This window comes from Dromaius novaehollandiae, chromosome 4 (genome assembly GCF_036370855.1).
Source record: "Dromaius novaehollandiae isolate bDroNov1 chromosome 4, bDroNov1.hap1, whole genome shotgun sequence".
In the NCBI taxonomy this organism is placed as follows: domain Eukaryota; kingdom Metazoa; phylum Chordata; class Aves; order Casuariiformes; family Dromaiidae; genus Dromaius; species Dromaius novaehollandiae.
Genome location: NC_088101.1, coordinates 3142788 through 3154351, shown reverse-complemented (window position 1 = coordinate 3154351; position 11564 = coordinate 3142788).

The window sequence follows — 11564 nt, the reverse complement described above, 5'->3', positions numbered from 1 at the left end:
CCAGAGATCTTGTCAGGATATTCTCTGTCTCTGAGAGTCTTTAAATCAAGACTGAATACATACTTTAAAAACTGTGAGTCAGTTCAGCCACAGGTTGTTAGGCTTGGTGCTGGACTCGGTGGCTAACATTTATAGCCTGCAGATCACTTCAGAGGATCATCACATCTGCCTAAAAAACCCTACAAATCTACACAATGAGCAACAGATGGTAATCAACCTTTGGCTGCCCTTCCTCATTTTCCTAGCTGTATTTTTTTACTGCAATCCTACACAGATAAAAATTAAAAACATAACCGCAAGCCTGAAATCAAATCAATTTGACTGAGGGCAAATGAAACAAAGCAAATGATCGAAGTGCCTTTTTTCCCCCCCTTCCCTTTTTCATTACCCCTATTCTTTTTAACATTTAGATCCCTCTTGCAGCTTCTCAGAGCTGCCAGCAAAGTGAAACAAGCAGTTCAACACCCAGCTCTGCTGCAGGCGGCTCGTCTCAGCTGCCACTCTTCATTTCTCACTTGCGGCATCACCCAACTCTCACATGTCCCTGCAAAAACAAGTCTTTTAACAGTGCATTTTGTCCTCCTCTGATCATTCTCACCATGGCAATATTTTCTACGCTTTCACCAATCTCCAGAGGGATGAGAAGTTTTGAGGTGTGCAGGCAACAATCGAACACAGCAATCCTCTTGGGCTGTGGTTCAGACTGTAGCTTGTATTCCTGTAGTGCACGGAGAGAGTCCACAAGCAGCTGTTAACCCTCCCCATCAGTTGAACAAGTTGATACCTTCATAATTGTGGGGTGCAGGAAACCTGCCAGGGCCTACATAGGGTTAGCTACCGCAAAAAAATGGTAGGGGAAAAAGTAGTGATATGGTTACTACTCCACCGATCTCACCCTAGCCAGTGCTTGAAAGTGGCAGCAGTAGACAAGCAAGCACCCATGTAGCCACTCTCAAACAAGCGACATGTGCTGATTCACAAAATTCAGCAAAAAGCCATTAACTCCTGCAAGATTGAATCCAGATTTACACCAGCATTGCTGAAACTGGATGTTGGCCCATAAGTCACTATAAACAAATTTGAACCTGTGCCACTTGGTGTTTTGGTGACAATCCTTTCTGTAACTAAGAAGGAGCTATCGTCACTTTAATGTCCAGTATCACCCACAAAAGATCATAAACTTTTAGCACAGTGATAAAGCCAGGCTTTAGCCTTTTAAATAATCTGCATCTTGACTAACTGTCCATTCGACTTTTTCCTTGCCAGTTATACTGAGGGGTTGTAAACAAAAAGGAATGTGAACAGCCATTAAATTAAAGTGCAAGCAACTGAAAAGGTCAAAGTGGCATGCTTTATTATTGTCTGTCACTGAATATATGGCATGTTAAAATTCATATACCAGTCTTTCAAGAAAGTAGAAACAATCTCTAAAGTGTATGAGAAATCAATCAACACGAATCGACTCTACTAAAAAGGATTGGAAGAGGTGCACCTAGAAAGGACTGTGGCTATCAAGAAACAAATCTGCACTTCCTCACTACTGCCTTTGCGGATGCGAAATTAGAGGGGGAGGCTAAGCGCTGGATGCTTGCACATAGTATTTAGGGACACTGCAATGTAAAGCTAGTGAGGTGAATTGAAGCATCAAGGATTTCATCTCAGTCCCTTTGCCCCCAAGTGCAATTCCTAATATCAAAACAGAGGAAAGTGTTATGTTCATCCTGTGGCAAGCGCAATTTTTACTTCAATTATCAGCTGCGGGGATGGCCAAAGATGAGACAAACAACATGCCAGCACCATCAGTGGCAGATTGCCTACTTCTTTCATAAGCAGACTGCAGTATATCAGCATCGAGGCACAGATCTGCGGTACTAACTGCATCTGCTGTTATTAATGGTCTTACTGCATTCAGTCTTGCTCAGCAGAGGAAAATATTGCAAGGCAAAAGGACCTATATGCTCAAACAGGATCTCTTGAATGTTGAGTACTTTCTGGGCTGTGCATCTCCACAGCACCTAGCATGCCTAGCACCGATCTTTGCAAACCGCATAGAACCAGGTCCCATAATATGCTCCATGGGGCACTTCCATCTCCTTAACTTTGTTAAAAGCAACTGCTCATTTACGGACAGCAGCCTGCCTGCTTTCAGCCCCTTGGAGCGCAGCTGCTGAAGGATGTGCCCCTTTAATCCCACAAGTAAATCATTAGGAACGTGGCTGGTCTGACGAAGTCTCCTTCCAGGAGCTGGCTTGATTTTGAGCATGACTATGTGTGCAGATAAGTAGAGAAGAGGAATCAGAGGGAGCTGACAGTTTTGAAACATGCTATTTGCGATCAAGTCCACCAAACACTAATGAGACACGATGTCTTGCCTGCAGCACACCCTGATACATTTTCTGTCACATAATTATATGCTATTGTGGCAGAACATATTTTCACAATGATTTCCTTTCCATCTATCTATCTATCATGGCGGGGAGGACCGGCAATTTACAAAAATCTGTCTTTAAACGATGCTAAAAGATGAGCAGTGCCTGTCTGGTCTTACTCTTTCTCTTATAACTTGTCTGAATACTCAAGCTTGCTGATTCGGAATAAATATCTTTTCTTCTCCTTTAGCTTAAAGGAGGATGCGGGAGTTTCTTCACAGCTGCTGGATTAATCACCACCATAATTTTCTTCTCTTACAGAGCCAAAAGCTATTGTACTCCTGCGCTGTAACCACAGTCCTGCAATCATAAAATGGCACCTCTCCTCTGGGAGTTCAAAAGTGTGAAATGGCCAGAGAAATTGCCTGCTGCCAGTGTAGTGAATGGACAGTGGCTGCATCTCACCCCTCTTCCAAGAGGATGGAGGGGAACTCCTCAGGTACCTGTGCTACCACAGTATCCCTCCCTTCCCTTGGAGGGAAAAGTCACAAGCCACTCTCCTCTCCTTTTGCTGTTAAATACACTTTGTCACGCTTTGGTCAGCTGCAGAGAAAATTTTTACCAAATTCTAGTCCTCAGAATGGTTTCTCCTCGCTGTTGTTGTTACAGCTAATAAAATACCACTCTACAACACTGAGCCTTACCAAAACCAACCTCATGCTCTTGTCTCAGGCTTAAATGCTTCAAGGGTTAAACTCGGGAGAAAAACTGTCCGTGGGAACATGATCTGAACCTCAATGAGATGCATCAGAAAGACAAGTGCACAGGGACTTGGGGTTAAGAAAACAAGTCCTACAAAATCCTATAAGAAACTGAGCAGAGTTTCCTGTACTCCCATCTCATATAACCTCGACTACAGACTTTTCCAGCCCAGGCCATATCAGTGCCCTGTTGGCCCTGCTACTAAGCTCAGAAGCACATCCAGGTGGGCAATACATCTACGAAGCTGGAATGCATCTTCTGAAGGCTTTCACGGGTCCCAAGGACCCTGTAACTCATGTTCTCGAGCCCGTATGTCCATGTTACATTTCCTCAAACATCAGTACCATAGCTCCCAGAATTAATGTGCCTTTTTACATACCAACATACAAGAAAGCCAGACACACTCACAACCCAGGAATAGCAAGCCCAGTGACATTTGGGTGAGGGAAAGCTGCTAAAAGCCATTTTTTGTACCCTTCTCTTACAAGAACTTGTTCACATAATCTTAACTAATTACAGATGCTATAAATGATTCATAACAAACTCAGGCTACTAGGCACTGTGTTTCTGTGACTATTAGCACACATATTGCAGTGCTGTTAAAAACTCCATGTACATAACCTGGCATTATCACAAAACGGAAGTAAAAGGCTTTGAACGGATTTAACCAAAGATATCAAACATGTTCGCAGAACTGAGCTTCTCTACCTAGTTTCTAACAACTGGACATTGCACTGGACCTTTTCACTGACTATTAAACACGGATAACTTTGGCTGGGGTCCATGACCCTATTCATGGAGATTACAGTGAGTAAGTTAGAGCCAGTGTCTGTTATGATATATTTTCTGCTTTTATTTTGAATTCTGCACAGCAGGTAACAAGGTGATGGACATTGGTGATTATCTTCAGTATGTGATAAATCAACAGCTTCCACTGGGCAAACTGCAAAACAAATTGTGCTCGGCTCTTTCCGCACTTCTTTATGACCTGTAAAATTGGTTTGATTCCCATGCATGTAGGAAAAAAAAAATCGGCTCATGACCTCTATTCCTTTTTCTTGGGGATGGCAGGAGGTCATTGAAGGCTGTGAACCATGAGGTTACAGAAAGAGAAAATCTGATGGGAAATTCTCCCAGCCTTAAGCGAGTGGAATACGGATTCAACTCTATCCCAGCAATTAAAGCTTTGAATTCATCCCCTGGAAATCCTTCAGTTTGCATTTTTGCAAAAGTCTTGTGGCACAGAGAGTTACCTTCTTCTGGCTGAGCAGATTATCACAGAGACCACTAGAAAGGGACACAACTTCGAGCAGTGCTTCCTATAGAACTTTTCACTCAGTTCCTATTGAGCTTCTTGTCAGCCTGTGACTCATATTTATCTTCTTCTCCTGCTCATTAAAACTGCCATCCTTATAACTGAAAATGCTAGGAAAGGCTTTGGTCTAATCAAAGTAAATCCCCTTTTCAATCTCCTTTGCATAGGGAGTTTTTGCAGAGAACAGAGCTAGAAGGATGTGGCTGGAGAAAAAGAGGAGAGAATGTGTTTCCAGTGGTTCCCAGGAAGCTGAAGCTATCTCATTTTTACCAGTATCTCATCGCCCATTGAAAAAATTTCCCATGCAGCTTACACGTGAGGCAGCCTGGGCAGCTACAGAAACTCCTCACCTGGACCATGCTGAGTATGCCTGCTGTCGGCACAGCACAGTGACACTGCCAACATATCCCTGCTCGCCATCGGGCCAGATGGGACGCTGGGCAGGCTGGAGGCTGACTCACGGCTGGCTAAAATTGTTTCTGTGCTGGATGTGAACTAAATATACAGGTATCATGAAGAACAGCCGTTGTTTGCATAAGCATTTTGCATTGCAACTTCCCTGGGGCTCTCCGGATACTGCTGGGAGAGACACGAGCACGCTGCACCTGCTGCCGAGCAGGGAGGTGTCACTGGTCCCAACACAAACTGAATACCAAGGATTACAAGGATGGCAAACTCTACACACTCTGCTAATAGTTTGTGTGAAATGGCTAAAGTTCCTCAAAGAAAAATGAAAAAAAAAAAAAAAAACAACGAACTATGCTGAACATTTAATTTGTGCTACCTGTAGTCACCGACCATTTAGAAGGGCGCAGGGTACCTACATTCAGCCAGCCCAAACTAACAGATTAGAAAGCAAAACATGGATTTCAAATCTACTTAAATCCTGCCAGCCGGCAGGTAGATATGAAGACATTCTTTAAAAATACCTTCTTTTCATTTCAGAGCAGTTTGCACTCCAGCCACGAATGCAGTGCCAGGTAGTTTTCAGCACAGAGGAGGGGTGAGGAGGATGTTTGCTGGGGATTTCATCTCCCTGCCCTTTGGATGGCTGAGTGCGTGGACTGGCGGCTATAACAGGGCAGCAGGAAAACATTTTGGTGCTTTTTAGACTTTTCTTCTTCTTCTTCTTCTTCTTCTTTTAAAGTTAGCTTACACATCTTCACTCCACTTACAGTTCTGTTTTTGTTTCTTAAGGTTTTTTGCATTCCAGAGTCAGCAAGAAGCAAGACTGCCACTGCAGTTTGTGGCAGAACTATTCAGGAAGGGGCAATTCTGCTCTGGGGTAGCTTTCTCATTTTTTTCTGGTCCTCAGAAGAGAAAAAACAGACTTATAAACGACTCTGCAAAATCAGAATCAGTCCAAAATGTCTCTTTCTAGATCAAACACCACTTCCTAATTCCAGACGAGAAATGCAAATAATCTAACAGGAGTCTTTCATATCAGGACCTGGCCTCATCTGAATGATTTGAGGCTGGGCTAGTTTGAATGAGGCAAAGCAGAGACTTGATCCCACACCACTGCCCATGCAATCACTATGCACAGTACACGTGACTGTGGCGAGAAAAATTTGCGATAAAAACTCAAGCGAAACCAAAACCTGTCCACAAAACACTTCTGCTTTAATGGAAGAGTCTGTTTAGACAAAATTCTCTATCATCAGAAAAATGTCTGACTGAGTCAAGGTGGCAAAGTTGCTGTGTTTTTCATCACCTGAGATGTTCCTCTTCTGGAAAGCACATCTGCTGAGATAAAGGGATAATTCTGATGTGTTGGTATTTCACAACAAAAACCTGTGGGAATTTTTTCCATCAAAACTGCTGAGGCAAACTGGGCTTTTGATTAAATAGGAAAAAGTTCAATTTTTCACTGAAAAAAACCAAATGCCCCACACTAAAAATCCCTGTAGGACTTTGCTACTGCAGTGCTTCAGAAGAAAGTGAAGTCCCTTTTCCTCTGTTCCCTCACTCTCCCCTCTCAGCCAAGCAGCCTGGTCAATCTGTCCCTTACGCACCATGGCAGGGATCGCAGAGGAGAGCTGCCACCGCTCTCCAAGGGATAATCGTTAGTCGCTAATCACTGAAAATGAAGCGCAGACAGGTTTCCAGACTAGAAAAAGAGGAATGTAGGACTTAAGGATGTCAAAAACAGACACAAGGTTTTACCAGCTCATGTATATTATTATTCTTCTCTCACCCCACCTCCAGGCATTCAAAAGTGATTGGAGTGGAGATCAGTGGAAATAAGGGTTTCTGAAGGCTTGCTGAAGTGGCAAGGGGTTAGTGATAGATTTTCTTAAATTCCTGTTTTGACACACTTTTTTTTTTTTTTTTTTTTTTTTAACTTTACAGGCCTATGGATGAGTACCTACACTACCGCTTCCGTAAATCAATGCACGTGCAATTGGGAACACCTTAACCATCAGAACTGATCACAGATCATTTTGTACAGTGGTTACTTCCAAGCCATGATGCTCTGTGGTTAAGATGCTGGGTGTGGGGCTGGCTGGGGAGGTGGAAGCCCAAGGGCAATACTAGTGTTCCTCACTAAGTCCCAGCAGTAAATCTCATTAGTCTGTGCAACATGCTGAATCATGGCTATATCCGAATTAAGCTCACTGCTGATTCAAACTGCAGGGTCTTTCACAGTCGCTGGGACAAACCCACCATGTACCAATTATTTTTCGCTGCCTTCACCCTTATTTTGGAAAGGCTGAAGAAGCAGTTAACTTCACTAGCTTTTTTCCTTATTGACTGGTACTTTTTACCCACAGATCACTACCTGAACGTCCTATCATCCACTGCCCTCAATTTTTTTCCTGTTCCTGCTACATTAGCTTTGCAACAAAGCACCCAAAGCTAGAATGGGATTTCCATCCTAGTGATCCAGTCCCTGTGAGATGCCCCTCACAGCAACCACAAGCTCTTTGAGTGCAAGGAGCTTCACATCGACAAGAGGGGCAGTGACGTACCTCTGTCAGAGCTTTCAGAGGGGCAGTTCTCCACTTCACAATCCATCCCAGCACAGGGACAAGGCACAAACACCTCTCTGGGCCACTGAACACGGGCCAGACCATCAGCTGCCAACCTGGGCAAAAAGTCAAAAGCTTCTCTGCTACTGTCACCCCCGGCAGTTGGGGCTGTACTCAACACCAGTCTCTTTGATGCTCTGGCTCTCTCTAGCTCATTGCTTCCCCAAACTAGGAAGTGCTGATGACTTAAAAAAGATCTAAGTGAATTATCTTAAAAAAAAAAAAAAAAAAGAGACAGAGAGAGAGAGAGCGCGAGAGATTCATGTTTGAATCAGACCTTGGGGATAAGTTCAAGGTTAATTCTTTTGCTATCCAAATGGACTCTCCCACCCTTCAATACTACCTGCAAAAATACCTCTGCTCAGCATTTTCTGACAGCTCCTGGCTTTATATTCACCAGCTGCTGAGTTGTTCTGGACATAGGTAGCCTGTTCTCCACTGAGAAACTCAGTCTTAACCTAAAAAAGAAAAAACAAATAAAATAAAAGGAAGATACAGGAGAACGGACAAGTGAAACAATGATGATCGCAGGACTTTTTCTCCCCCAGGCCCTGGTGCAACATCAGCCCATTCTGAGAAAATACCTCTCAAATATAAAGCAGGGAGCCGGAGAGGAGTAGCAAGTCTACCATTAACTGTCTCATAACTGGTTTATTTATCATTTTTCTAATCTCACTGAACATGCCCTGCTGCATTAACCAAGCCCCTTTAGTGCTACCAGCATCTCACTGACAGAAGCCAGTCCATCACTAGTAGGTTGGTAACTATTTGTCTGTGCACTGGCAAGCATAGGTAAGTGAGGTCATGCAAGCAGAGTGTGACTTCTTGCTTCATGGCATCCCCTTAAATTTGCCCTGCGAAACCTAAAGAGAGTATTTTGTCAGGAGAAGAGATGCGGAAACCAAACTGCATTCTCTCCCTGCATATCTGCCCTTGGCTGCACCAATTATGCTGTCTCCTCCAGCCTCAGTTTCCCTGATGCCTGAGAAAAAAATAATTCATTGGCAAACCACAGAAGAATGGCTCCAAATATTTGAAAAATACAACTGAACAACACTGTCAAGGGTCCAGATGCTCGTCATGATGGGCATGGTCCCAGCCCAACTCTGGGCTACTATGTGGTGACAGAGGGGAGCTGATGGGCAGAGGCGTTTGGCGGGTTATGGCAGTCTAAGTGGGGCGTGGGGGTAGGAATTAAGCTGCATCTAGTAATGGTTTCCCTCTTAGGCAGGACTGAGTCGACTCCAGCAAAATGAAGCTGCATATGACTGAAGTATTTAGACTGATAAATGTGAATATCTGTGGTATAATAAAGGAGTAATTTGTGCGAAGGGAAATTACATTATGCTTATTCAAAGCAGAATTTATTTCTTCCCTTTCTTATTAAGAAACTCATTTTTAAAATCCCAGCCTCAGGTCAGGGTTATACTTATAGGGCTGACTTTGTATCTGACAGTAGAGAATTCAAAATTTCTATGAAATTCCTTACTGTAGTCAGTCACCAGCATAAGCCCCCTATTTGGGCCAAGAATTTCCTATTTTTCTTTTAATTAAAAAATGGCTTGAGGGCATGTAAGGCTTAAATTACTTGCATAGAGAAAAATGCTTCTCTAAGAAACCTATTAGAAGATACGACTTGAGAGCAACAGAAGCCCTTCAGAATAAACAGAAGTTTAATTTTTTTTTTTTTTAAGTAATGGAGAGGACGGGAGATAGTCTGGAGAGTTTTGTTCAGCTCATTTTGGGCTGTCACTTTCTGCTCTGAAGCCGTATTTGAGTTAGATCAAAAGGGTTGTTGGGGGAAGAGTCAGTGGGATGGTGGCAGGAGCTCATCTGCATGCGGATCTCCAGGAATGTGGGTTTATTTAAAATGCGCAAACCTAGGATCCAAGCCAGTTACAAAAATCTGATCCCATGATCGCTACAGCAGCTTGGCTTGCACAGGGGCTGGCAATTTTATGGCATATATGTGTAACGCCCCTAAGCTAGGTGCCAATGGTGCTGTGACCAGCATCTATATTTCTAGTGAACTTGCAGCCTGCGTACCAAGACAGGCTGGCCGATGCGCTCCCTTCTTCAGCTTGGGCAATACCTACTCCTACCTGGACAGGAGCTGACAGACACACTGCTCATCAGCCTCTTCTGGGGAAGCGTTACAAATATGGTACGCTCCACTATTCACCCCCGCCCCAGTTGCCTTCGATAACCCCTATTTTCACCTAAAATGGTGTAGATTCCTCCTGGACCATGGTAATACAGCTCTCTAGTAACAATTTAGGAAAAAAAAATACACAGATGTCCAATTAGGTTCAGAATTCCCTCTCCTTGGAAAGGCTATGACCAAATAATAGTGTTACACTGTATTCTGGTTTAAAAGCAAAGCTTTAAATTAGACAGCAGACCGTAACACCGCAGTGACCAGACACAGGGCTTAGATGACTGTGAATTTCACACAAAAATATGGATGGGCTTAAATACTAACAAGCTGTTGTCTTGGCTGAGCTGCACAGCAATTGAAACAAAAGTACAAGCTTTCAAAGGGTTCTCAAAGTGCAGCTGTGACTTTGGAGCTATTCTTCTAAGACCAGCTTGCCCAAAGCATGGCGGACAGACTGACGTGACCCCAGTGAGGGTGAAGAAAGGCAGGTTTTCACACAGAACAAGGCATTTCTTTCTCATCGCCAGGACAGGGAATTGCTTCCTTCCCTTGCTGCTTTCTGAGGACTTTCCCACCCCTATGGCCAGCGTCCTCTGCAGTTCTCTGCACCGTGCATTTTCTCTGGGCAGAGGTGAGGACCAAAGAGCAGGTTTCACTCTCTCAAGTCCTGACCCATGGTTTGCTAAGGAGTATGAAGAAATCCACTAAGGAGAACAGAAGGCAAAACAAAAGCGATGCCTAATTTTGTGTTGAAAACTGCTACACTCACTTATGCTTTACATGTTGGGAAGCTAATGGATTGGAGCAGGATTTTTCAGGCTTTGCAAATGTGTGATGCTCTTTCGGCTTATCCGATTGCATGTGATCCTCTGAGACAGCAGTGGCCAAGTCCCTCCCGGCCGGGAGGGCAGGCTGCGATTGCCAGCTGCAAGCATCTGCTCCCCATACCCAGCCCGGTGGAAATGAGCAAGAATGAGTGCTTGAAGATGTTGAGCAGCGCATGAGCTAGCCTGGGCTTCGGCAGGCTGGGATTACAGTCGGGTCCCACTGCCCTGCCCCAAAAAACACAACCGCATCTGCCAGCTCAGGCAAACAGAGCCACTGCTGGTGACAGCATCGCAAACCCAACAGTGACTGCTCAAACAAAACAAGGTCAGCTTCACTAGGTGAACACAAATCTCAGGAAAAGAAACAGCCCACAACAATGATAAGCTTTCCCTGTGGCCCCAAGAGGACTTGTATCCTTTGGCCAACCCTGCCAGGGCATACAATTTACACTGGAGCTGAGCACAAGGAAAGTGGCCTGTTAGAAAGAGAAGTCCCAGGCTAGGTTCAAAATTGGCTGACCATGCCCTTACAAGTACTCCAAAAGTCAGGGAGTGCATCTCATCCAGGAGGTGACAGCATAAAGTTACATGAGGACAACCTCCAAAACCATCTTTCAGATGAAACTGCCACTGCTCTAGCCCACGAGCAGCAAATTATGCTGACACATGAACTTCACACCGACAGAGAGTAGCTGCACCACAAGCTCTGTTCAAAGGCAAGAAGCTCTCTCCTCTTAGCTAGCACTTACCAGCTCTCATCTTACCCGGATGACCTTAACATGCACCAGCATATCAAAAATAATGCAGATCTGACCTGGTAAGTTTGATCCTGTGACTGCTGAAGTTGGCTTCTCACTCCACACCTCCTGTTGCTAACAACCTCCAGGATACTGAGGGCATTTTCAATGGCTCCAAGAAGCCTCTCAGTTAAAAAAAAAAAAAAATTAAATGAGATCTAGGAATCCTGCTGTGTGTTAAAATTTATTTTATTCATTTACTTTTCAACTACAGGACCTTTAGCTATCTTGCAGACTGTGCAGAGAGGATAAGCATTCCCCCTTCCAGACAGGTATCATGCTATCTCTCCAGCTTTAGATACAA